The 6,000-nt window shown below is 39.2% G+C and overlaps 1 protein-coding gene across 1 annotated transcript in view; it reads left to right on the top strand.

Moving 5' to 3' along the window:
• Positions 1-537: 537 nt before the first annotated feature.
• Positions 538-6,000, top strand: part of PEG3 (paternally expressed 3) — a 35,250-nt gene continuing 29,787 nt past the window's right edge. The window contains exon 1 of the mRNA XM_084770595.1: positions 538-572. The gene's annotated coding sequence lies outside the window, so the exon portion shown is untranslated. The remainder of the gene's footprint in view (positions 573-6,000) is intronic.

Here is a 6,000-nt window from a genome sequence, read left to right as displayed (position 1 = left end):
GCCAAGTCCCAAAACTCCATTCAGCCCAGCGAACTTCTGTACAGTGACAAAGGTTGTGATGAGGCCCCGGGGACTTTATGCGGGTTTTACATTGTCACCGTCGCTTATGTTTTTATGTGCTTACCCACCACCACCACACACACACACACACACACACACACACACACACACTCACATACACAAAGAAAACTATAATTATCTTTATAGCCTCTTTATGAATTGTGTGTCTTTTACCTGTATTCTGTCCTTCCCTATCACCTCCTATAACCTTTTCTTGGTCTCTTCTTTAAATATTATATATATGAACACACACACACACACACACACACACACACACACACACATATAATAGGCTGGGATCTACATATGGAGACCAAGGTGTTTTGTTTTGTTTTTCCCCGAGTTTGGGTCACTCGTTTTTATATTTTCCAAGTCTACCCATTGTGATTTCTTCTTCTTCTTTTTTTTTTTTTCACAGCTGAGGACTATTCCATTCTTCTCCCCAGCCCAAGGAATTTTTAAACGACAATGACAAAGGACTCCAACAGACATTTATCAGAAGACACCGTCAGGTACGTGAAAGCATGCTCGGCCTTAATTATCACAGGGAGGAGGCAAACTGAAAGCACGATGAGACGGTACCGCATACCTTCTATAATGGCTGTTAGAGAACCAATGTACGGGCATGGATGTGGAGAGAAGAAAAGTCTTGTTAGAGAAATGTAAATAAACATAATCATTATAGAAAACAATACGGAAGTCCATTCGTATATGTTGAAGCATATACCATTGCACAGCATAAACATATGCGCTTGTGACCTATCAGCTCTTACCTACCTTAACAGACAAAGACACCGAACAGTTTTAAATGTGCATTTGCTAACTCAAAATGATAACAGCAAACCCGTCACAAGTTAAGGTAACACTTTAAGTGAAACAAGACTTTTTTTTGAAACAAAAAAATTACCTGGGAGCATCGTTTTACATCTCTGCAAATCTCTTCAGGGTCAGACTTGATAGGGAACGGCTGGATTTTCATCCGCTTGAGCCTTCGGCCTGTTATTGTATCAGAGGTCATATAGCCTCGGGAAAATGCCACTGCGCTCTTGGAAGCAACAACTGTTATAAGCAACGAACACAATACTCGTGTGTGTGTGTGTGTGTGTGTGTGTGTGTGTGTGTGTGTGTGTGTTTGCATGTGTACACGTTCCTGTGTACATGTGTGTTGGGTCATTGTCCCTTGCCCTCCTCACCCACTCTCCATTTTATATTTTGAGGCAAGGTCTCTTCACTGAACTTGAAACTCACTTGCTGGCCAGCAAGGCACCAAGATTGCTCTGTCTCTCCCTCCCCAGCACTAGGATTAAAAATGCGTCCTATGGTCACCTTTCTACTGTGTTGGTTGGTGCAGGGCATGGAATTCAGGTCTTCACTCTTGCAGGGCAAGGGCTGAACCTTCTCTCTAGTCCAAACAGAACTACTCTAAAACAAAACAAAACAAAACTATGTATTTGTTTTAATTTTATGTGCGCTGCTATTTCGCCTGCCTGTATGTCTGTTTGAGGGTGTTATATCCCCTTACAGACACTTGTGAGCTGCCATGCGAGCACTGAGGATTGAACCCTGGTCCTCTGGCAGACTGAGCCATTGCTCCAGCCCTAACAGAAACAGAGTTCACTCTCTGAGCTAAAGTCTTTTAGTATAACAGAGATAATATTACAATAATATTTAAGATATGTTAATGATAAGGATATCAAATGGCAATGAATATTCTTTTTTTAAAAAAGTTTCTAGCTGGAATGTTTTAAGTATCTCTCTCAGAGATGAATGTGGTTTTTTTTTTTTGGAAAACTGTATTTTTTTCAAGAATCTCAAAAGTAAGGGCTAGAGAGATGGCCCAGAGGTTAATGATACTTGTTGCTCTTGGAAAGGGCACGGGGTTTGGATCCCAGCGCCTAGATGGAGACTCACAACCACACGTTCCTCTAGTCCCAGGGGGAGGATAACGTCCATTTCTGGATTCCTCCGATACTGCATGTACATGATACAAACACATACAGGTAGGCAAAACACCCGTGCGCATTAAAAAAAAAAAAAAAAATTAAATCCACAAAGCAGAATTGGAAAAAGCAACAAAGTTCGTTCATAAAGAAAAGATGAAGCTATTATAGTCCTCTGAGTGGTGGGGAAGGAAACAGAAAAGTGGCAGCGAAGGACGTTCTGGCTAAGAATTCTGCGGAATAGAAGAAAGGCCACACCCACTGGCTAATTACTGATGTTTTAATCATATTCCTTATAGTAAAGGCCGCGGAGGGAAACAAGCACCCTCAGAGAGAGGCGGTATGTCCGTCGGGAATGTGTCTCATCGGCAGTGTTAAGTGACAAAAGAATGAAATTGTCAGGACAAAGAGAAAACATGGAAGCAGGGTCTTTAAACCCCTTACCTGGCTCTGCTGTTACTCAAAAAAAAATCTCTCTTAAAGGTGTTGCAATGAGGGAGATACAATGAACCTGGAAGGAGAATGCCTTGAGAATGAATGATTTGATAATACATCAGTCCACATGATCAATCTTTTCCACTATAAAATGGACTTGGGGGTAGGTTGGAGGTTAAGGGTATAACTAGCTGGGTGCTGCGGTGCCTGCTTTTTAATCCCAGTGTTCTGGAGGCAGAAGGGGAGCAGACGGGCGTCTGTTAGTTCAAGGCCAGCTTTGTCTACAGAGTGAGTTTCAGGGCTTCAGTTGAGACCCTGTCTCAAAACAGACAGAAAGGTAAACCCAACTGAACAAACAAACAGAGTAGGTATAAGGACAATTGTGGTAGAAGTGAAAAGGTCAGTGTGTTGTTAAGGTGTGCCAGGACCTTCGCTTTAATGGCGTTTAGTATTTTTTTTTTTCAAAATGCTTTTTGTATAAATTAAGAATTTAAAGAATTAGCAGCAATGGAATGGAGGAATAGAACCAATGAGCAGAAGAAATAAAGGACAGTAAGGAATACCCAGCCAACCTAACAGAAAACTGGAAAGGAGAAAATGCGGAAGAAAAGGCACGTTAAATAAATATGCCAGTAATTGCAAGTGTCAACAGATCCGCTCCGTTGTGTCACACTTAGCAGAGGGACTCTGGACTTGTTCACACCGAGCCAACGTGACTTTGAAATACTTAGAGCAAAGAGTACAAGAAGCAATGGCTAAAAGCATAGGCTCATTAGTTTGCATTAACTGGAGCTATTTAGAGTGAATGGATAAAGCAGACAAAAAAAAAAAATTAGACCGGTGGAAATATAAACACAATTAGGAAGCTTGGTCTTATGAATATGAATGGGAATTAATGCCTAGCAATTAGAGAACACGGTGTCTTGTGTAACGCCTTGAGCAATTCAAAATGAACCAATCTCAGCCTAAGATAAAGGATGCCTTAAAAAAAAAATGGCAAATTGCACAGACTAGTTCTATTTGACTGCAATGCAGTGGATTTTCAGAATTTACATTCAAAAGACAGTTCTCTTTTACGTGGAACTCAAAATCGTAAACGCATTCCTTTACGCCACTAATGGAAACAAAGTGCAGATCTGAACCCTGAGGAGGTATGTGGGGTCTGGCTCAAGTGGCACTTGGAGGAGAATTTATAGCCTTCGATGCATATGTTAAAAATTAAGAGAAAATAAAAAATAAATGAGATAAATATGCAACTCAAGGAGCTAGGAAAGGAGCACAAATGACTAGGAGAGAAACCAAGAGAAAAATTAAATGACAAAGAAGAAAGAATGTGGTCGGCAAAAATCAAAAGCCACTTTTGCAAAAAAAACAAAGACGTGAAGTCTTTGGCAAAGCTGGAAAAAACAAACAACAACAACAACAAAACAAGAACCCTATCAATTAAAAAAAAAACACAATTCCCATTGGAAAAAAAAAAGATGATAAACTATAATCTAGAGTGTTTTATAAGGCTTGTATAACTTTGATACCAAACCCAGACAAGGACAATATAATAATAATAATAATAATAATAATAATAATAATAATAATAATGTTATTATTGCTGTTATTATTGTTGTTATTATTATTATCATTATTATTATTAAAGTGTGAACTGAGATGCATATATGATATCCGTCTGCATGTGTGTATAAACCAGACCCTCATAAGCATGGATAAGTAGGGTTTAGGAATGTAAACACATTTTAACCTCAGAAACGCCTATGATTCACATCCTTAGTAGACAGGAAATCATCAAATCTCAACAAATGCAGAAAAGCCATAAAATTAAACTCATGAGTGGCAAATTTTTTTATAACCTTCAATAAAGGGACTCTGCCAAAATGTCCACAGTGGGCATTTGTACTCGATTGCAAAGATAAGACTGTCCTTTCTCTCAGGTTTAGTATCAGACTTATTTCATCTCAACACAGAGATAACAATTGTTAATAAAAGTTTAAAACAAACAAAAGAGATTAGTGAAGATGTTAATATTTTTTAAATTCCAAGGAAGTCTATAGAAATATATGTCAGGTAACAAAAACATGCCAGCCAGTTCACTGGCTCACACACCAACACACAGACAGCCATGATCAATATTGCCTTCAAAAAATGTATAACCCAGGTCAGGTCATGAGAAAAACATCACATAAGCCCAAACTGAGAAATATCCTATACAATATTTCTCTTTGTGCACACTAAAATGGCCAAGTTTAGGGAAAATAAGGAATGCTAAGAAACACTGAGGGTCTGAATGTGTGTGTGGTGTTTGAGGTCCTGTGTTGTATGTATTTGTATTTGGTGGTGGTGTTAGAGGTTCTGTGTGTGGTGTGGTGTGTGTGTGTGTATGTATGGTGTTGAAAGTTCTGTTTGTGTGTGGTATTGGGGTGTGTGTGTGTGTGTGTGTGTGTGTGTGTGTGTGTGTGTGTGGTGTTGGAGATTCTGTTTGTGTGTAGTGTTGGGGTGTGTGTGTGTTTGTATTTGGTGGTGGTGGTGCTAGGGGTCCTGTTTGTGTGTATGTATGTGTGGTATTGGGGTTCCTGTGGCGTGTATGTGGTGTTTGGGGGGTCCTGATTGTGAACAGAAAGATGAGTAAAATCCAAACACAGTCTGTAGACTCAGTTTTGTGTTAGTCTTGACTTCTTTTTGATAGTGTCCTGTGCCAAGGTTCTGTTAAGATAGTCTCATCCAGAGAAAATTGCAATAGGAAATTTTGTATTATCTTGACAGCTTTTATAATCTGGAATTACTTTCTAAAAAAAAAATAACCAAGTAGAAATGACTGACAACAATGAATAGGAAAAACACCTCCTAAAGGCAAATAGGACCTTTATAGGGAAAAAAAAATCTATTACACTATCTAGTTCATATCTGTAGGGTATGACTAAACAGCGGCACAGGCTGTGGTCAGAGATGAAGGCATTTGATAGCATGGCGTTTGCTGCCTTATCTAAATTACTCTCCAGCCTTAATAAAACACGAATGCAAATCTCTGGAGGATATTTCATCAAACTTGACAAACCCATTTGAAAATTCATTTGGAAGCAACAAGGTGAGGAACATTGAAGAGCAGTCAGAAAACCAAAGAGAGGAGTGGCCCCTTTAGAAGTCAAAGGCATCATAAAGTGGTATTAATGAATACGGTGTGTTAATGCACAGAGGCAGACAAATGAGCCATTAGAACAGACCAGAAAGTTCAGGAAGACACCCTGGGAGAGAAACATAAAGTGTGTGTGTGTGTGTGTGTGTGTGACATCCCTACCACTAGAAACACAATGCAGACATTTTTTTAAAAGCCCTAAACCCTAATATTTATTAGAATATTAGAGTCTCCATTTACTTTCTTAAGCAGAGTTTTTTTCAGGCATAATGGCATCTTTTCCTAAGGAAAAGCTTGTTGGATTTTATAGTACCACTATCCGATGCTGCCTCAAGACCCAGAGGTAGCCGAGCTCTTTACACTTTGTTGACAGTGATTAGTCTGTGGTCACAAGGTAACTGAAACTCGAAACATACATTTCAA

Source organism: Acomys minous (assembly GCF_964271855.1).
Source record: "Acomys minous genome assembly, chromosome: 20".
Classification (NCBI taxonomy): domain Eukaryota; kingdom Metazoa; phylum Chordata; class Mammalia; order Rodentia; family Muridae; genus Acomys; species Acomys minous.
Note: the sequence above shows the minus strand (reverse complement) of the source record. Positions and strands in the feature narration are given on the sequence as shown.